At 36.0% G+C, this 23,070-nt stretch overlaps 1 protein-coding gene across 3 annotated transcripts in view; it reads left to right on the top strand.

Annotated features, from left to right (window-relative positions):
• Nucleotides 1–23,070, top strand: part of B3GAT1 (beta-1,3-glucuronyltransferase 1) — a 2,298,313-nt gene that overhangs the window by 1,815,579 nt on the left and 459,664 nt on the right. For all 3 annotated transcript variants that reach the window (XM_044081176.1, XM_044081174.1, XM_044081175.1), the window contains one exon: nucleotides 18,245–18,330. The gene's annotated coding sequence lies outside the window, so the exon portion shown is untranslated. The remainder of the gene's footprint in view (nucleotides 1–18,244; nucleotides 18,331–23,070) is intronic.

Raw genomic sequence — 23,070 nt, 5'->3', positions numbered from 1 at the left:
CCCTCCAACACAGAAAGCTTGGGGGGGGGGGGGCTCAGAAGCTTACATACAGTCCTGGATACAGCAAATCTGAATCTGGACTACAGTAGTTACAGGAAAGGTATATTTTTTTCCCCAAAACTAAACTCAGTATCAGCTAAACTAATAAAGTTGTAACACCAGTGTTCAACATATAATGCCAAACAATGAATTAAAAACAAACCTTTGAGTAAAAAGTAAAAGCCCTTGCACTTATTAAAGTAAACAGAAAAGAATCACAGAAAATGGGCACTGCACCTCTACTATAGAAAACTGAAAATTTACCCCAGCCAGAAAGAGCATACCCACTCATTAAAAATACAGTAAAATGTCAAAAATAGTAACAAGTGAAAAAAATAAGAAATCAATATCAACCCTTCAAGTAAGGGAGAAACAAGCCCATCCAACCAAATTACCAGGGCAGCATGGTGATTCAGTGATAATATATTTAATTCACATCTTAAGGGTCTGGAGTCTGATCCTGACCTTGACTGTCTGTACATTTTGCATGTTCTTCCTTTATCTGCATAAGTTTTTGTTGGGTGCTGTGATTTCCTTCCAAAAACTGCTGGCTGATTGGTTGGTAAACACTGACCATATATGTTGAAATTGTCTTTGCACTTGGACCTGATTCATGGCTAATGCATGTAAGATAGACTGTGTCAATTACCCAGACAACATATGATCAAATTTAAATTAAATTAGACCTATAAAATAGACAAAGACAGAAAATAATCATAAAAGGTTTTGTAAAAATAATATATAAAATGTAAAAATAATATATATAGAAATAACAGTACAACACGTTTATACTCCTCTCTTATACATGTTTTCAGTCTGACAAGGTAATCTTAATGTTTACATCCCATCTGTGAATATCCCATATCCCTGCTTACTGCTACAAAACATTCTCTGTTATTTTTAAATCTGTACATACCTGTCACTTGCCTCTGTCCTTTTTCTATGACAATATCATAAAACAGTCTCTTCTGTTTAATCATTATGTCTCTGACTTAGAGCATGGGCAAAAAGGGTCAGATGAACTACCCATCCACCCATTTATCAAAATGTACAAATAAGTACACACATAATGTACATAGCTAAGTAATTATGTAAGAAATAGAGTAAACCTGACAAACACCTCACAGTACACAAGTATCCAAATGTAGATTTCAAACTTAGTCTCCATTTGCTGAGAAGAACTCAGAGCTCTCTCCAACAAAGGCAAAACCCCACACCATCCTAATAACTAAACCCATCAATGCAACTGATAACACATTGACAAAGTAATAAAAAGAACAATCTAATCTAAACTAATTAAAAAATGGTGAAAAAACTCCCACCATCCACTTGCATCAACTACAAAGTACGAATGGAAAAAAGTACAAAAACATGGCACCAGCACTAAATCAAACCCACATCCCAGCCAATAACAACAACAACAACAACAAATTCCCTAAAATATCAAGTAGTAAAAAAATCCTGTAAGTTAAAAAATCCCCAAAATATTAAAATTATATAGTCCTATTAAAAGAGCTTGCATGCATGGTAAAATGCATTCATAAAAGTTGTCATAAAGTAAATGTTATATATATCATATAGCTATTCAGCAAAAAAAGAAATGTCTAGAAGTGCAATAAAAATATATACCTTACATATCCTAATGTCCTTACACACTGAAGTTTATTCATAAAAATAAATGATGTGGCCTTTCACATAAAAATATCAAAAAAACACAAAATAGAAGATAAAAGAAAAAATTGAGAAAGTCCCTAAAAATAATAATACAGTAGTATAACTACATAGGAGTAGTCATAAATACAGTTCTCCAGTGGGAAACCCAATTTACAGACACAGTGACACAATTATACAATATCTAGACTGCACTGAAAACCTTCGTACCAGAGTCTTTGCCTTTGTATATCATAGATAAAACAGGTACAGCATAAGCAAGCAAATGAGAGAGGTCACTATTGCCTATGATTCATAATGCCCATTAAGTGCAGTCTGGCAAGTATAGAAAAGTGATCCTCCTGAAATATTAATTGTCATTATATATCACAGTGCTTCACAATAATGAAAATATCAGCAAAAACAACTCGTGTCCATAAATAAAGATCTAGGTCACACTTATACACACACACACATTTCAAAGTCTTATGAATACCTGTCTCAGGTTATCATCTTTTTAATAATAACCAATATGGTTTCAAATATAGGAGTACAGTGGCTTGGGTTTGGCTACTTAGAACATTTCAGTTTTGTTAAGGCTCATCTCACTTAATCCCTTTCATTGTTCACTAAAAAATCTGATTTTGCTGATTGTGTTACACTGCTCAGATTGTTTTATACTGTTAATTTCCCTTTGTAGCTCTGGATTCGTGCCTTAACCATTTGTCTGGTTTCAAAGCTGTCTTACAGACTGGATGCACACTCATCAATAGCTTAACTTCAGCTCTCCCAGTGTGAAAACAGAAAATTGAGAAAAATAAGTGCTACTGGAAATGCTTTGGGAAAAAATTCCGTTACTGGCTAGTAAGTACATCGCATGAATGCCTGCAAAGAAGAAATTTAGAGAACCTGAAAGAAATTTATCCAGAAACGGAGAACAGAAAACACTGCCTTGAAAGATTATGCAGATATTCAGCAAAAAGCGGTTCAACCTTCAGCTTTGGATCAAGAGATGGCTTCCAGTAAATTAGAGGAAAAAATAAATCAAATGCACTCAGATGTGATTAAAATAAATGAAATACTGAAGGAATATCTTTACTCTGTATATTTCGCCTATTCCAATGTGATCTCTGCCTAACATATAAAGCTATGTCAAACCCAGAGCTGTTGGACATGCTACACCTAAAGAAATCCCAATCCCTCCCTCCAACTTTTGTGGATTAAATCGTACGTTTTGTCAGTTTGAGTTTTGTGATTTTTATACCTACTCTGGATGTATACCAGATACTAGTACTTTTTATCCAGTTAACTGCTCTTGGACTTTGCATTTGGAGCCGTGGTTGTCCCATTGATGCTATTTTTTGTCGTTGGCATTTTCTTATATTTTATTACAGCCTATACGGGACTTTTACTCTCCTGGGGTTACCTGCTTATATACATTTACTAGGAATATATCAATTCAAGCAACAAAAGGCTGGACATGGAAGAAGCTTTAACTAGCTGTTCAGATGAACTCATAAACATGTAAAAATCAGAGGATGAAATAAAAAAACTGGCCAAGTATCAGGCTTCTCAAGAAAAGCTGTTTGAAAAAATAGAGTTAAAAGACAGCAGAGAAACTAGAAGGAACAAGCTGTATTAATTCTGTGAAATCATGAATAAGCAACTGGACTGGAGTCCCACAGCAGGATTTGTTAAGTAAAACGGTACATCAAGTGTATGCTACAATTCAGGCCACGAAGAAACAGCCAATTCCTACATTAATAAAGATGCAATCATGTTATCAGAAAAAGTTGATCCTGACAAAACTGTGGCAGAAGGCAAAATAATTAAAAATTGGAGAGAGTGTTTGTGGAAAATGATTAACACAGAAGAGAAGCAAATTTATCCCAACAATCAAGGGATGTTGAACAGCAGTTGAGAGATTCAAGCTACTATTTCCAGTTCTCTTGAGAGTACTTTTTAATTCTGGGGGATCAAAGACTTTTTTTTTTAATGCAGACCAGGCTAAGGATGAAAAAAAAGATGCTTATCCAACAAAAAAATGAGCCAACAAGCAGAAGGGCATTTTCTCATTCTTCTGACAGTAAAGTTCAGAAAGAGACTTTCCCAATGAAACCTTTTCTAATGCTCTAATGGAAAATGCTTGACAGAGAGAAAATTCACAGGAGTTGACTAGAAGAATCAGGAGAACCTTGGACTTGAACCAAAGTCTGATGTTGGAAAATGGAGATGAACAGGAAGACGACCAACAACATTGAAATTAGTTAATAAATGGGAGACTGTAAAGCATCTTATCACATTTGTAAAATATGGCTTTGCAAGAAAAAGTATATGAAAAAGACTGGATTTTTGTTGACTTTGTTAAACTTGTGGATGGACTTTAAAGCATATATCCCATTTTGTCATTAATGTTAGAAGGACACTAACATCAGAAAAACAGTCACTGTAAGTAAAACAATTTTGTTCTTAGTAGTGTTTGTATAAAGCATTTCATAATATGAACTATATGTTATATATAGTAGAGCAGTTTCTTGTAGTGTGTAGTCAGGGTATTTTAAATGTCAGGGAGTCTTTTCAGTGACTGTAGTATATGCTAAAGGGGTCTATGTTACGTGATTGAAATGGCTATTGAACTGTGTTTCATGGAATACTAAACATCAAAATTGCAAATTTTTGAACATTGACATCATCGTAAACAAACCCAATGAATAGCCATAGCTGGCCAACATACACAAAACAGCAGGTAAGACACACTTACCAGTATACTACTGATAATGAAATCTGCCTTTTCCCTAGTGTAGTGTGATCTCGGAGTTAGTATATATAATTAGCAGGGGATATGGGGGGCACACCCCCCACATGAGCAGGACTCAGTTTATACCGACCCTCCTCATGTGGGGGAATGCTCCCTCCAGACCTCCGCTAGATATATATACCAACTCTAAGACTGCACTACAGTGGGGAAAGGGTAGATTTCCTAGATCACAGCACAGTAGGGAAAGGACAGATTTCCTAATTGGTAGCATACTGGTAAATGCATCCTACCTGCCATTTTGTGTATGTTGGTCAACTGTGGCTATTCATTGGCTTTGTTTAGGATGATGTGAACATTCAATAATGTGGAGCTTCAATGTTCAGTGTTCTATGAATCATGGTTTGATGGCTGTTTCTTTCAATCGCTGAACACAGACCCATGCTAAAGATATTAAAGTAGACAAGTACTTTTAGTTGTAAAAAATATAGGTTTTACAGTATACCAAGAGAAGAAATGCAGAATTTAAAGCAAGTTTAATGTTAATATGCTGTGATCTTGGGCTGCTGGAGGTAGAGTTGGGTTGTAAAAGTGCACTGATTATATTATATATAGAATTAAGATACTTTTTCATATTTTACAAGGGTAAATGTCTAGATTAATGTCCATAGCTTAAGTTATAAACAAGTGTTTTTTTTGTAAGAAAGTAGGATTTAAAAATAACACAAAAACAAAGTAAAAAGTTCTTTGGAGATTTTAACTACTGGAGTTGCTGTTTTGCCACAGGAAGCCATTGCAGAGATTTTTAGTTTATTTTTATTTTTGTGTCAGTTGTATTCCTCGGTTTCCAACAGTTTGGTTAGGCTTTAAAAATAAGACAAAAATTATAAAAGGCATGAAAAATGCTAAGTTTCATACAAATGCAAAGATGTAAGCTTGTTTTTTTTCCCATTAATAAATGTTCAGTGGGAGTCAAGAAGTCTGCAGCAAAAGGCAGTTGCACATTCTGAGTGAAACTGACAAAGATTCATTGTTGTGTACTTTTTCATGGAGACAAGCTGTCTGTAGATACCACCAATTACTCTTGAGAGTTCTGAGCATTATTTGCTGATAGAAATGCAAAATTTAAAGGTACAGTGGCAAGCAGTTCAGTGAAAAATAATGTGAATAAGAGATAGCAGCCTGCCTAGCAGCCATAATGTCTTAATGCAGTTAATAAAACAGTGTACCATTTAGTTTTATTTAAAGATAGCCAGCCCACTTTTTCCTTGGGCTCAAAGGTAATGTTTTCTGAAAGCATGCAAGCTGTATTTCACATCTGGCAGGTGAACAGTGAAAAGAACAGGCAGACAATCAATTCAAGTGGGAACACAGGTTGCAACATGTACTTTAGCATAAGTAAACTTAACCTTAGGTTAGGTAATGCCTGTGGACTTAGCTGTCACTTTGGGGGAGTTGTTTCTGTCTGGAGAGTTAAGCTTCATTTTTGAAGATGGATATACATATGTTTGTTTTTTCTAAGTTAATAGGGGAGGTGGTGTTTTAAAAATGTATTCAGTTTTTTGTTTTCATTAAAACAAAAATGTTTGAAAATGTGACACAGGCTCAAATGAAGATGAGAAGAAACAACTTAATAAAAAGACCAGCCAGATTTGTAGTAGTAATGGGCTACTGGCATGGGGAAGAAGATTATGCTGGTGTGCATTTATATTTCACCAAAAACTGCTATTATGCAGTTTAAGAAAATGCTGGGGAAAATAATCTTTTCAACAGGGAATATTACTTATAACTGGGGACTGGAACTTGATTTGCAGTAGTGAGGATGTATCAGTGGAACCTAGAAGGGAAAATATAACAAAAGAAGTTAGATTTCTGAAGTAATTTCTGAAAATATTTGGTAAAGAAGATGTGAATACAGCAGTCTGAATTTACATATTATTCCCCAAGTTACAATAACAGGCCTAGACAAGATATAAATTATATTTCACAGGAACATTTGCACTTAATTGAAAACTTAAACACACATCCAGTAACAATTTCATACCATGTACCAATAAAAACTAAGGTAAAATGCAGAGTAGTGAAGTAAAAATGAGAAGCTAATCTTTTCCCACCTATCTGTGAAAAGAAAATAATTTAAAGTCGGGTAGTGGAAATTATGAGAGAGTTACTAGGAAAGATAGAAATATCTTCAGAAGTTATAGTTAGTGAGTGGGATAAAATGAAAATGAGTTTAGAAATAGATATGGTTAAAAAGTATTAGGAATTACTTAGAGAGTCTGACAAAGGTTAAAGTATTGCAGAATAAGGTAAATCTTGTAGAACAAGAGGAGCAAATGCAGTGCTAAAGAGGAAATAATGGAGCATCTGGATAATATGCATGAGTTTAGAAAGATTGCTGTTAAGCAACTGTTTTTGTAATAATACCAGAGCACTAAAACTTAGTGCAATGACTTAGGCAGCAAAAAGTAGAAAGGGTTGTTGCCAAATTTAGGGAGCCTACAACAAGAAAAATAGCCAGAAATCCTTTAGACCAATTTCAAATATTTTATGAAAATTTGTATAAGGTGTTGCTCTCCTACTTTGGACACAAAAAAAGAGTCTTCGCTGTTTCTATTCAAGCAGCTTTATTATATACAAACACATCACAATAGAGGTTTACTGACTAACTCAAGTAACTTGTATCTAAACTAACTACTGCAATCATGCATGCTCACTCTTAAAGTGGCACTGGGAATAGTACGTATCCGGTATTTATATATGCACATTCAGTCCTTGACATGCTTCTTAAAGATATAGCACATACACTCTGATCTACATCCTCCCTCTGAGAAATAGAGCGTCCAATGTTATAAATCCATTTGGTATGCAGATATTACAAGTAGCTCTTTGTCATGCAATTATACAAGACTAGGTACATATATACCGTTATCTCCATGTTGCTGTGTATTTCACACTGGGCCTGGAAATTCGACTATATCATGTGACATAAAACTGGGAATTAGGTTTAGCATCTGGAGCTGTCTCTTCAGAATGTTCAACCTTGGAAACATTTGGAACATCCTCAGGAATGGAAGTAGAGGTTGAAACACATCTAGGATGGGAACAACTTCTGGTTTTCTCTGAGATCTAAAGTCTGTATCACAGGAACAATGCTGCAATGATGATTCTGTTACAGGAAGAAGATGCCTGCAATTTCTCCTGTAATCCACACCCTAAGATTCTTTGTATCCTCACTGTCTCTCTTTCCCTCAGTGGGCAAAGAAATCTGCTCAATTTATCATAACTGGACTTCTAAATAGAACACTTCTTGAATAATTGAGCCTTGATGGTTCTGTTGTTCTTAGCTTTAGGTCTCAATGAACTGGAACTAATAGGTAGAGTTGTTCTGGTGTGCTGGATAGAAGTCTTTTGGGCAGGTGAGCCAGGTATATCATCACAGGGTATGTCTCTGAGATTAAGTAAATTCAAAAAGACATCAGTATTGTCACACTTTGACCTTTCAAGTAATTGCTTTGCACTCTGCACTGCACGTTCAGCTAGCCCATTTGACTGTGGATATTCAGGACTGCTAGTAACATGTACAAAGTCCCTTTCTTTTGCAAAGTTCTGAAGCAACTGACTAGTAAATTCAGTACCATTGTCAGAACTTTGTGTGGACTACCATGGACTGAGAAATGATGTCTCAAATTGGTAATAACAGTAGTGGCTGTTAGATTAGGTAGTAAATCAATCCCAAACCAATCCGAATAAGAGTCTACCAAAACTAAGTAGTGTTGACTGTCCCACTTGAAGATATAAGTGGCTACTGTTGACCGAGGTAGTTCAGGAACTTGACTTAGCTGAAGTGGTTCTCTTTGCAGGTGTGGTTTAGTACTATTGTATACTGAACAAGAGGAAAGTACTTTATCAGTGTCATTCAGTAATGAAGGCCACAATACTAGTTCTCTCGCTCTTCTCTTAGTGGATGCGTAACCTGGGTGACCACAATGCAAAATCTGGATATATCTTGTTGTAAGGAAGCAGGAACAACAATTTTAGGGTCTTTGAAAATAATGCCGTCTTCCATCAACATTTCATCTCTGTAAGGATAATAGGTTTGCACTTCAGGTGGGTACACTAGATTGCTTTGACGGCTACCCAACATTAATGTAGTGGTTGAGCTTTAGCAAAACTGGATCAGTCTATGAGTGATCTATCAGCTCATCAGGTCTAGTGGTAGAGAAATTATGCACTGCCATAGCATCATTCTTTGTAATTTCACTGGAGCTGAATGCATAGGCTTCTTTAGAATAGTAACTAGAGGTTGGTGGTCAGTTTCAATCTGAATAACTCGACCATAGATATGATCATGAAAGTTTGAACATGCAAATACTATTGCCAAGTTCCTTCTCAATTTGAACATACTGTATTTCAGTTTGGGTAAGTGTTCTAGATGCACAAGCTACTGGTCTGCCCTGTTGAAGAATAACTGTGCCTCGACCAAATTTTGAAGCATCACAGGAACAAGTGACTGGCTTATTTACATCACAGTTTCTTAATGTAGGTCGGTTGGCAATTTTCTGCTTAGGGTCTTCGAATGCCTTCTGGTGCAGTTCTAACCATGACCATGTAATATTTTTGCACATCAGCTCTCTTAAAGGTACTGTCAACTCACTGAAGTCTGGTATGAACTTGCCTAAATAGTTGACCATGCCTAGGTAACACTGTAGAGCTTGATTATTATCTGGTGCTGACATCTCAAGAATAGCTTCTTGCTTGGTCGGGTCTGGTCTCAAGCCAGTACTGGTAAATAAATGACCTACATATGTAACTTCTGGTAGTCTGAATTTACACTTCAGAGGATTGAGCCTTCAAGTTTACTTCATGTGCTCTATCTAGAACTCTCTTTAGGTTTCTGTCATGCTCTGTTTCACCATTGCCTGCAACCAATAAATCATCTACTATTATGGCACAAGGATAACCTGAAAAAATTTGCTCTACTGGACACCAGAAGACTTCACTTGCAGAATTTATTCCAAATGGCATCCTTAGAAATCTGTATCTGCGAAAAGGGTACCAAAGTGGTTAGTAATGATGATGTGTGATCAAGCATCACTTGCCAAAATTAACTTTTTGCATCCAAGGCAGAAAAAACAGTGGCATTCGGTATTTGAGCTGTGACCTCTTTAACTGTGTGCATCAGATGATGCGGTCTCTTCAATGCTTTGTTCAGATCTCTTGGGTCCATACATATTCTGCTTTCATCTGAGCCTTTTTTGTGAGCTGCTACCATAGATGACACCCATTCAGTTGGTTCTGTAACTGAACAAATCACACCTTGCTGCACCATTTTATCCAGCTCAGCCTTAACTTTATCCTGCATAGCTATCAGAACTCTTCTTGCTGGTCTAACTACTGGAGTGACCTCTGGGTCTTACTTCATGGAATACACAACTGGAAGTTTGCCCAACTTGTCATCGAAAACATCAGCATATTCTGAGAAAATGGTTTCAGAAAAATTGGAACTAGGGTATACACTTATGTGATGAACTTATTTGGTAAAAGAAAGCAGATTCATTCTCAAACTGTCTATGAGACCAAACAAAGACTGTACTGGTCTTCAGATTACATAGAATAACAAGCTGTAACAGTTCTTAGCCCAATAATAAGAAAGCATCACTGAGCCTTCAGTTTGAATTTCTTCACCTCCATAAGCAACAAATTTTGCACTACTGACCACATTGAGTTGCTCATTAGTTCTCACTTTAGCAAATGTGTCTGCTGATATAACATTACACTTTGAAACCAGTGTCTACGTTAAGCTTTGTGGATTTACCATTGATACAAACTGTACAAAACAATTCACTCTTTGCCAATAAATTCACTGCATCAACTGTTTCACCAATTACTGATACACCATCTACATAGAAAGTGGACTGCTGCAACTCTACTTGATCAATTTGCTTTTTTAAGTGACCTTTCTTTACAACTGTGTGGGGTTTACTTGATTTGCAAAACTTTTGAAAATGGTTCCATTTTTTTACACTTGTGACATTGCTGGCCAAATGCTAAGCATTTCTCTCCTCTAGACTTATGATTGACACCACAGTTATGACAGTTAACAATAAAGCTAGACATGGGTTTTGCCAATTCATGCTTGTACTGCACTGAGCATGCTCCGTTAACTGAACTAGTCTTAGAACTTGTAAATAAAATACACCAAAGTGTAACTTGTAATACAACTTGTAATCCCAACAAAAAGTAAACGCTCATCTCCGACTGCTGGATTCACATAGGGCAATGAAGACCCATCCACAAAATGTAAAATTGGTACAAATTTTATTAAGATTTAGTGCTTTCATCTACTGACCCGTGGACTTCATCAGAATCTAAACTTCATTCAGTACAATCACATTTTTATACACTATATTAACCAATTGGGTGTGCTCTTACAAAATGACTACCTTCTCATAATTACTTCTCTTAAAAGGGTAATACAGACCTATAACTTAATACATACACAGTAAAACAGCCAGTCAATATCTCATTTATATAACAATTGTAAGTGATCAAACCATATATTATTATAATACTATTGTCAACCACTAAAAATAATAAAACAGTGATAAAAATCTTTTTCTAAAATTATTCTAAAACGAATAGACTAATACTTGTCAACATACAAAACACATTAAAATCCTACGTGTCCCCCAGTCTCCTCAATTCTAACACAGAGGTACTATAAATATTGTCATTAATACCCAGGGGTGGTAGTGTTAAGTAATAACTGCCATTTAAATTCCTTTTCTTCTAATAAGACTTTCATATTTCCACCACTCGGGTTGACAATTAACAATTCTAAAATTACAAATTTAAAATTCTTACAATTCGGACTAGATACAATGTGTCTATATAGTGCATTATTGGTATTTTGCCTTTTTATCTGGTAAAGTTGTTCATATATTCTATTTTGAAGGGCTCTATCAGTTTTTCCTACATAAAAAAGGAACAGGCTGTACACTTATCTAAATAAATTAGATGGACTGAGCAGCAATTACTTTTCTTAAAATATATTGTATTTCTATTAATGTTATCCAGTGCTAAAAATTGACTTTGAAATATAACAAAGCATTGATTACAACTGCCACATTTCCTAGTGCCACTATTATTTCATCTCATATGATTATGAAGTACCTGACCATATTCAAATTTATTTTTTAGGTTAACCTCAGTCTTGAATACAAGTTAGGTTTTTCCCCTAACAATTTGTAAACATCCCCAACACTTCTTAGTACATTCCAGTTTTAGTAACAATATATTTAACATGTACAGAGGGGTTGTATTCTAACACTAATGCTCCCCTATAATCGTCACTTGTATCAATGTTAACTGGGGATTCAAGACCTAATCCTAATAATGGTTTATAGTTACTACCCCATTGTACTTTTACATAATCAACTGTGTCTTTAACTAAAGAAAGGGGGTATCCTCTATCCAAACACATGTCTCCTAAAATATCCAGTTCCTGAACCATGTCTTCATATCTTGAGGTCTTGCGAGCCACCCTAATACTCTGGTCTTTAATGATACTCTTTTTCTGTCTGTGAGGGTGGCAACTACTACACTCTAAATAAGCGTTACTGAAAGTAGATTTGCGATATAAATTGGATCTAAATCCATCTTCACAATGTGAGATATATGTATCTAACAATGATATATCATGTTCATCATAAGTATAAGTGAATTTTAAAAATGTACTAGTATCATTTAAATATTTAACAAATTCTTCAATATTTTCCTTAGTTCCTTTCCATAACACGAATATATCGTCCAAAAATCTAACATAACATTTAATATAATCATAAAATTTGCAATTGAAGACATACTTTGTCTCCCAATCCAGTAACACCAGATTTGCAAAAATAGGGGTGCAGGAGGCACCCATCGCCACTCCTCTTGTCTGTCTGAAGTGTTCAAGTTGTAATCAAGGACCATAGCCATAAATTCTGTAATCAATTATATTTTCTCCCATTCTAAGTCTGAGTATGTTATCATACTGTTGCAAAAGCTGTCCAGGCCTTTATCTCTTGGGATACAGGAAAAATAAATCAACAACATCAATCATTAAAAATATTAAATCTTTTCCCCAAATATTAGCATTTAAACAATTCAAGAAGTCCTAGCAATCTTTTAACATATGTTGTACTTTACCATAGGTGTGTTTTAACCATCTGTCAATAACTATACCGTAAGAAAAAGTCTTAGATTTACTACCAGATATAATCGGACGAAATGTGGGGTTGGTTATCTTCTCATGTATTTTTGGCATTCCCACTATAGTGGCTATAATAGGATTTTCTACCTTTACGAAATTGTATGTGTCCTTAGTTATTCTGTTATCAGTCAAATATTCCTCTAAGAACATATCCATTCTCCTATACGCTATATTTATTTCATTCTTGGAAAGAGCTTCATAAGTTCCTGTATTGTTTAAGATATCATACATTTTGTTTAGGTAGTCCATAGAATCATATGACCATCGTCAAGGGTTAGGTTTTCACAGCAATCACAAAATACAGTTAGGAGGAAACGCCCATGTTTTAGTCTTAAAAAGTCACCATCCCCTGACCCTGAGTCTACTGGGGATGAGTCTTCATCTAGTTACGAACCAAATACCTCTGGTGTTACAGGCTCACCAGCTTACAAATGCTCCAACAATATTGTCCCTTTAGGCCCAAATGCAGAAGGGGTGGAAGGAAACACAAGCAGGGTCGACGATCTGCAGACCCTAATACAGTTGATCACCAAGAAACAATAAATGTTTGTAACATCTCTTCCTATACTCTTTCTGATGTTGAACTCAAGGTATTGAATAAAGGCCTTTCATTTATCCCTGGTTTCTTTGTGTCTGAAGACAGTTTGGTGGATGATGTTTAGAGATTTTGTAGAAAATTAAATTTGAGATTGTTTTTTTCATGATAAAGAAACTAGTGTTTCAGAACATGAATTCAGATATCATAAATCAACATTTATGCCACCGATGGATCATACTGTGTCTCTATTTAAGAAATCCATTCTTAAGGACTTACATTTTCATGCTAATGAAACCAGGTTAAAACCCAATAACATAACTAGGGTGAAAATGGAGGCGATTTTAAGTATGGCCAACAATCATCAACTAGTTATACTTATAGCCAAATAGGGGGGGTGCTGTTGTGGTCCAGGATTGGACCCAATATGACATGGAGGCAAAAAGACAACTTTTGGATGGTAGCTATTATTCACACTTGGTTATTGACCCCACCCAGTCATTTAAAAAGAAGATTGATACACTTTTATCAGCTAACGATGAGGGTATAATTAGTCATAACACTTTACAACATCTCACTATGGATGATCCAGCCCCCCAATACATATATTTTTTGCCAAAAATTCATAAAGATGTCAACAACCCCCCTGGTAGACCGATTGTTGCAGGTAGAAAATCTTTAACAGAACCTCTTTCTATATACTTAACCAGATATCTGAAGCCCCTTCTTAAATGGGTACGTTCTCATATCCAAGATACCACAGAATTTCTAAGGGTCATTTCTGACAAAAATTGGAACCAGGTTGGTTTCTGTGCACTCTTGATGTTAAAGCTCTTTATACTAACATACTGCATTGGGCTGGCATTGATGCACTAGAACATTGGTTAACAATATCTGAACTATATCCACCTGGTTTCAATACTTTTCTTATTATTCTTTGTGAACATATCCTTACCAACAATGTCTTTTTTTTATCAAGCTGAATGTTATCTTCAAAATAAGGGCACCGCCATGGGTGCTTCATTTGCACCCATTTATGCTGATTTATTTATGAGCTATTTTGAGGAACATATAATCTATGATAGATCTCATAACCTTTACCTTGATGAAAGAGGCATTTGGAGAAAATATTTGGATGACTGCTGGATGGTGTGGAGGTCTGATGTTGAATATCTACATGAGTTTAACTATCTCAATGAAAACAAATGGGGTGTTGAGTTTTCAGTCAATTATGATCTAAATAACATCATGTTTTTGGATGTTAGTATAACCAGGAACACTGATCATACTTTGTCTACTAAGGTACATCGCAAATTCCCTCAATATAATTCACTCCTCCATGCCACCAACTTTCATCCTCCTCACATTTGTCGTAACTTTCCAAAATTCCAGTTTATACGTGGTAAATGTATCTGTTCTAATGAACAGTCTTATAGTTTTTATAAACATGACTTCATCACTAGATTTAAGAATAGGGGCTATGGTACTGGTTCCATACACAATGCTGTCCGTCATGTTGATGGTTTAGACAGGCCAGACTTGCTTCAATACAAGAATAAAAATTGTACTGATGATACATTCATCTGTTTTTGACTACTTATGGCCGCAATACCAATTCACTAATTCACAGTGTTAACCATCATTGGAATATTTTGTTGGCTGATTCTACATTATCTACAATTCTACCAACTAGATGCCCCTTTACTTACAAGAAAGGCAGAAATTTGGGTTCTCTTTTCAGCCATTACAAACACTTCCTACCACCCAATTTGTCTTTGTCACAATCAACTATTTCAAGTGGTCGATTAGTTGGTTGCTTCCCTTGTGGGCACTGTCCCTATTGCAGTAAACTTATGAAATCTACCTCTTTTAGCAGTAAAAACACCAGTCAAATTTTTGATATAGGTTTTTATGCCAACGGCCAATCTGACTGGGTTGTTTATCTCGCCACATGTAATTGTTCATCCTTTTATGTGGGACAAACTTCTCGTCCGGTCAAATTCAGAATGGGAGAACATTTTAGTGAGATCAGACAGCACAAACCAACCAACGCACTTTATAAACATACTTTGGTACATTCAAGTGCTTCCTTTAATTTTATTATTATTGATAAAATCACTGCACACAGATCAAACAAAATGGGCTGGCATGACATACTTAACAGAAAAGAAAAAAGTGGATTATTCCCTCTGGGTCTTAACAAGCATGTATAATCACTACTCATGTGATTAAATAATTGTATTATATAAATGAGTATTGCATTTGTTCTCTTTACACTGATGAAGGCACTGTTATTTTTGCCAAAACTGGTCTGAGCTATCCTTGTTTTTTCCATATGTAGTTTATACTACATTTAAATAAAGTAACTTTGGTGCTACAGCTGCGGGTCTTATTTGTGTTTTTAAATTTTGACTGTATCTCATGAAAGGGTCCCTATTAGATCGACAAAAACACTAAAGGTCGAACGACTTAGAAATCGAAAATGCCGTTCTTCAGAATTGCTATTGTGAGATCGCGGTACAGTGAAGAATGGAAAATTTGCCCTTTCCTCACTGCAGTGCGATCTCAAAGTTGGTATATGTAATTAGCAGGGGAGTATGGGGGGCACAGCCCCCCACGATACCTCCTTCGAAAAACAGCATTTTCGATTTCTAAGCTGTTCCATCTTTAGTGTTTTCATTAATCTAATAGGGACCCTCACAAAATAGTTGTACTTTACACACATATAAACTCTTCAGAATACATACAAAGTAATAAGCACACACTGTAAGCACGTTTATACACTTTGAAATACTTCAAATAACTCTAGTTATGCCCTTGATACAACACAAAGTCATAGTTATGCCGAAATATAGCACTTTGCAAAAAAACATGCAGTTGCCTTGCTTTATTTACACTTAATGTGCCCTTTTTGCCCTTATTATATTTATTTTGCTCGTTTAATCTCTTTTCATGCCCATTGTACTGTTCTTGTGTTTGTTTTACTCTAAACATGCCCATTTTGCCTTAAACATACTCATTTTTCTTTAAATATATTTGTTTTGCTTTTCTGATAATCGTTTTATCAAATATCTTAATTTTAAACATTTCCCTTAGTTAATAAACCTTTTGTGCCTCCCGCTTGTTTAATGTGGTTAGTACCCTTGGAATGCTCCGTTTTATCTTTTTTATTAAACAAGCAGCTCCTGCAAATTATCATTACCTTTGATTCTTTTCTGGCTCTTTTCCATGCTCGTTTCTCTTAGTTTACCTTCACTGTCATCTCTGCACCTTTATTATATACAAACACATCATGATAAAAGTTTGTCGACTTTAACTTAAGTAACTTATATCCAAACTAACTACTGCAATCATACATGCTCCCTCTCTGGCTGCACTCTCAAATGGCACTGGGAGCAGCACATGCTTGGTATTTGCATGTGCATGTTCAGTCCTTGATATGCTTCTTAAAGATATAGCACATACACTCTGATCTACATAAAGTATAAAGAGGAGAAATGGAAATCAAAAAAGAGCACAGATGGAAATATTTTGGAAGACTTAATTATGCCAAGATTAAAGGAAGATGAGGCTCAACAACGATAGGAATGGATGAAATTCAATGTTATGAAATTTCAATGTTATGAAGTAGACCCATATATATATATATATATATATATATATATATATATATATATATATATATATATATAAATATAAAAATCAACGGTTTTCTGAAATGTCCTGTAATAGTATTTCTCGATATGCAAATGATATAGTTCTTATTTATTAGCAAGGTTATACAGCACATTTCAGATGGATTTCTGAACATGGTTAACAAATAAACTATTATAAAGCAGAAACATGCATGTTCTTTGCAACCAATGCCTGATATGATCACAAACTTGAATAGACTGTTGAGTGCTGTGATGAATTTTGGTATTCAAAAATCCCTGTATTCAATAATTTGGTGTTATGGTTTGAATCTTTTTTAATTTAAAGTAATAATATTATTTTTTTTCATTGAAGAAATGTTCTAAAAAGATCCTTCTTGAATATAAAAGGCCTGCATTTTTATGCTTAGTAGCTGGATTGGCTATTGGTAAAGCTGTTTTCCTAAAAAAGCAGCAATATGGATTTGTCTTTCTATCTGCAGCTTCCTATAAAAATCCTTTTTCACTTTACAAATCCTACTAAGGTCTGTAGAGCTGGGTTTATGTCAGATGATCACGTTTTCGAAAACTCGAACTTCATATATTAGAGGTTCAACTTTCCAAAAACTCAAAGCATTTGTATGGAGGTTATGGTACAGTGAGTATCAGATTTATGGTACAGTGAGTATCAGAGAATTTTCCTTTTTACCCATTCTAGCATATGGGTGGCACAGTGGTGCACCAGTTAGCATTGTCGCCCCACAGCAAGAGGTTCTCCAGTTCAGTTCTTGGCTGGGGTGCCTTCTGTGCGAAGTCTGCATGTCCTCCTTGTGTTTCTGGATGATCCGGTTTCCTCCCGCATTCCCAAGACATGCTGTAGGTGGAGTGGACATTCAAAATTGGCCTTAGGTGTGAGTATTTGCATATGTGTGCCTTCTGAGGAAGCTTGGATGCTGGGCTGACAACTCAACACTGTAAAAACGCTACTGCCATTCGTGGACACCAATAACCTGCTATGGTGATCCATAACAGAAGCAGCCGAAAGGAGAAAACCCACTGTAGTGCAATCCCAGAGTTGGTATATATAATTTGCAGGGGGCTGTGGGGGGCACAGACATAGATTTTCATTTTGTTTCATTTAATTTTACAGAAAGTCAAACATATGCTCTCAACCATATGAAGCTTGTGTTTTCGAAAGCTCAATATTCTGACACAAACATATAGATATGCAGCTCTTTTTTCATGATAAACATGACACCATTACAATAGAAGGGGAAAAGTTTGGCTTCCAATTTAGATAATGTACTCGCATAGCAACTGAGCTACTTCAATATAAACTCTTACCTTTTGTAATAATTTTCCTCTTTTGCTTCTAGAATCACAAAATGCCTGTTAACTTACGATTTTTGCTCTTCTTCTGAAGAGTTGACTGTCAGCTGACATAAAACCAACTTCACATCTGGTAAGAAAGCATTTTATTATACTCAAAATGCATAGCTTTTTTTTTTTCCAAATAAGGTTCATACCGCCACAGGTTTTATTTTTGTAAAAAATATGCAACTTGGATGATAAGCTAATCATAAAAATCAACAGTAAATGTTTAGATATTTTCTCTTCCATTATTTGAACTTCACCTAAATAGAATGTTTTTTCATTACAACATTTATGAATTTGATAGTTTCATTTTACTTATATTACTTAATTTTTATGACTATGTTTTATTATATAATGTAAATATGTAATGTGTTTTACCAATAATTTTAATTATGTTTCTTTGGCCTTGGATGCAATTGAAAAATGACCTCTAGCAGCCACTACAGCATGTTGTGTATTGCTGGTGATTTTATCAATGTTTCTTCAGCATGGGACGTGACTGAAAAATTACCTTTTGCAAACTACTTTCCCAGTTAACCAATAAATGAGTAAAAAGCTATATAATATTGCATCCACCAGAATTGGCCTGCAATCCCTTCAGACACACTGTCATCATTCTCCATCAGCATCACACTAGTCTTGTCTACCCCACCCCCACCCAGCATCACCTTCCATGTTCACCATGGTCTGGGCATTTTGCACACACACTCTATGCCCCTTCTGCTCCACTTCCCCTGCTGATGGAACTCATGACCTGTTGTCTTCTCTTTCACCAGTCATCTGGTAAAAACATTGGGTCTTATTGAAGGCAGTCAGCAAAAGTGCAGTTAAAATTCCAATGTTCTGTTGCTCATTTAGAAATAAAATTATCTACCATAAGATGCAAATGGTAAAACAAAGAATTGGAAAGCTGAGAGTGTGCAGAAGGTTGAGCTTTCTTTGGTGCGTATAAGGAAGAATAGAAACATATGAGAGAGATATTAAGTAGCCGGGGGTGTGATGTGGGAAGTAACTAGGATATCACCTAACACCATATTTAGTATAAAGTGACTGTTTATAATATGATTATTTGTTTTTTTTCTGCATGTATAACCTAGTCCTTCCATGACTTTTTCCAGTTTCAAACCATTCAAATCCCGTATTTTCCTTACTCCTAATCAAGTCTGGTAATGTCTGACATACATTGTCCTCCTCTTGGTACCACCATATCTCAGCCTGTTCACCCTCATATACCTCTCCTTGTAACACAGTTCACTGATCTACTAGTTTAAGCCTTAGAAGCAGTTGTCTTCCACTCCTCCTTGTACCCACATGTATTCCTTAGCCCTCATGTCATTTTACTATCTCCCTGAAGTCTACCGACATACCAACAAGCTGTATGCTGTCATCTGGTACAGAGACCTCCTCACTGCCTCACCTAGTCCTCCAGTTATCAGCAACCATAAATTCTCTGCCTTTTCTGTTACATGTAGGCTTATACATGCCTGTATGCATATGGGTCTATGGTTAATCATCGAAAAAAATATTCTTCGAATGGCTTTTAGTTGAACACTAACCATCAAAACCCCTTTTCTTCACATAGGTATTCCATCATAGCTGACCAACAGAAAGGAAGCATTACCAAGGTAATGTAGTTATAAGGAAACCTGCTCTTTCTCCACTTTAGTGTGATCTCCGAGTTGGTATATATGGAGGGAGTGTCTGGTGTTGAATTAATGTTCCTCTTGTGGAGTACTGCACCCTCACACCCCCCACTAATTATATATAAAACATTCTGAGTTCACACTATAGTGGGGGAAAGGGCAGGTTTACTTATATTTTTATACAGTGTCCACTTAATAAGATGTTTTTTGCAACATTATTTTTGATTAGTTTTCATTACCAGCATCAATGGATACTTGTGATGTTGGCCAACTATGTCTATTCGATGAATAAATTTAAGATTATATGCTTATGTGACAAAGGGGGATACTGCAAGCACAGGTATCTGGAATATTGCACATAATTATGTCATTTGTGAATATCAACATGATTTATGCAAGATGCTTGTGTTACAAATGTATTAGAACTGTATGCCATGTGCGTATCAAACTGCTGGTACAGAAGTGTGCATTGAATAGGGTTTTGCAAAGTGTTGTTTGAAATGTAACCACAGTGTGCCCTACTAAAATACAATGGAAATGTACATGCGTTATTTTAACTATTTAAATGTTTATATTTTAACAGTGGAAACTGGAATGCAGGTGGTTAACTTCAGAAAAATAGCTGAAATTAAATTACTTTATGGCTACACAATAAAAGATGTATCTTTCAATTTTTATTGCAGCTACAAATGCAGAGTCTGTGCTGAGAAGCTTTCTGTATTGTCTTTGGAGTGAACTAATTACTACCTCTGAAAGTATGAAGGAATGCAATTGTTTTATGATTTCCAGCATCTGCCAAAGATCTGAGGTCTATATATTTTCACAGGTAGATGCTAAATACTGCCAGCTTCCGGTAGTGGGGGTTTCACATGGGATAGAGTCATATGACAAGAAATTATGTCATTCTGCAAGCTACCCCACCAGTATTATTTGAGATATTAATTTAAGAACTCTCTGAGATAGACAGAGCATTCTGTATTATGTCTTGGACCTGACAACAAGAACCATTCACCACATCTGCCTTGCTCTGATGAAGTAAGTTTCTAAGGAACAGTACAATTCTCTTAGATATAGTCAGGAATATAGCAAAGTTCAGTTTAGATATTTTTCTTTATTTATTTGAGACTGTCCTTCAATGTTGTTTTAAATATATCCTGTGATTTTGAACTCTGATGTCACTGTGAATATATATTGAGTATTTTCTTGTTCTTTTATTATTTATTATTAAATATATTTAAACCTCTGTCTAGAGCTATTTAAGTTTTGAGAGTACTTGCATATTTATTTGGTGACACTGTATGGGCCACTCCTAATAGCCTTGCTCTTGGTCAAACTACCATTTGTATTAACATTAATATTGCACAGTAAGGTTGGACACCCTTTGTTAAGGGCCTTAAAGTAGCTGATAAGGAGTTGGATGGTGGTAGTGATAACTACCTTATAGTCTGGGCAAAAGGTGGCATAGCTAGAAACCTGTGCCAGCCTTCCCCGGGTGTGTGTGTGTGTGTGTGTGTGTGTGTGTGTGTGTGTGTGTGTGTGTGTAAATCAAACCTCAAAGAGTGTGTGTCAGCTACTTGGGCAGGGACAGGGACACAAAGCACTGGTTGGACAGAGAAGGTGCTGGAGGTCTTGATTTGGCCACTCAGCTAAGATCCCAACTCTATAGCTGTGCCAGTGCGGAGTCTTATTGGGAATCTGAAGAAAGAGGGAAGAAACAGCCCTGAACTGACTGTGGTCTCTGTGTGCTCTCAAGGGAAATTGCACTTGATGCAAAGAGCTGCACCTGGAAATACTGTGTGTGTACTTGTCATCCTCTCAGTGACCATCCCCCACTGGTGCGGGTGGTGAGTATTGAGGCTGCTTGGTTACTGGTGGGTTGTTACAGCTTATACGAGGAAAAGCAGTTTTGACAGCATTCAATTAAAAGCCATTCAAAGAGCGTTTTCTTTGAAGATTAACCATAGACCCCTATGCATATATCTCCTCATCCATCTCCAAGCTACATTGCTACCTTGTGTCCATTGTTTTACCACACACCCTCCGTAAATTCCTGTCTTTGTTGTTGAACTAGCATACTGTCAGCTATCCCACAATCCCTCCATCAAGATCTTACCATGAAGTGCCCATCACCCATCCTCAGATAAAGTACAAAGATTCTAGGAAGTGACATCAGATAAGCATTTTATCTTCTTATGTGTTTATAAGTATGAGTTTAAGACAACAGGCCTGGGATAACATATTATTATGAATGGCCCATTGTGGAAAGCTGGAATATTGTTATGTATGTCCTGTCTACAAACCTATCAAATCTGTTGGGCATTTTCTATACTCGTACCATGTTACTAAGGCCTGGAACTCTTGCCTGTATCCACCAGGTCAACTCCCTCTCACACATCCTTCAAAACCATTCTGAAAGACTTCCTAGAAAAACCTGTCTGTGTTTGTTCAGTAACAGGATAAACTATATCCTTAAATGTGAGCAACTACCTATTCATACCTTACATCTCCTTACTCTCCCTTTTTCTCTCACTTCCTTGTTAAAATTTATCTAAACATTAAATAATTGTTTATAACTTGTATCTATTCTTAATTAGTGTTTTCTCATGTCTAATTTGTTATAATTATTTAAATTGCAGATTTTTTGTATTATTTTTGAAGATTGTAAAATTATTTGTTCTTAAATGTTTTGTAATACTTTGGAGCTTATCTCCCCAGGCCTCCACTGAAAATGGGCTCTTACCCAATCGGCGTTTCAAAGTAATCAAATGTTAACAAATAAACATTGCTTATAGTTATTTTGGGGGTGAAACTTAGCCACCACCCCCACACACAAGTATACCTGTGTCCCTTGCAGAGGGTTGTGCTCCTTGCAGCTCTGCTACATATTATAACAAACTCTGTGGTCAGTGTAAAAAAAAAGTTATGTACTCATCATAATGTTCCATCTGAGTTGTTGCTTTTCATTTGTCTTCAATCTGTGGGAATGCAGATCCGGTATGGATCTGACTTGGCCGCATTTTCCAGCATCAGATCCAAGCTCCTCCCCTACCCATAATGCCCATGTCTCCCTCCTCCCCTCAGATCAAGTTTGGTGCGAACAGTAGCACCCCGACCTAACCAAGAGCCTAACACCTTGGCATTAGTACCTTGAAAACACTATAGGAAAGACAAAGGATTGCCAAAGT

Source organism: Protopterus annectens, chromosome 8.part0 (assembly GCF_019279795.1).
Source record: "Protopterus annectens isolate FY-2018-M chromosome 8.part0, PAN1.0, whole genome shotgun sequence".
Taxonomy (NCBI): Eukaryota; Metazoa; Chordata; order Ceratodontiformes; family Protopteridae; genus Protopterus; species Protopterus annectens.
Note: the sequence above shows the minus strand (reverse complement) of the source record. Positions and strands in the feature narration are given on the sequence as shown.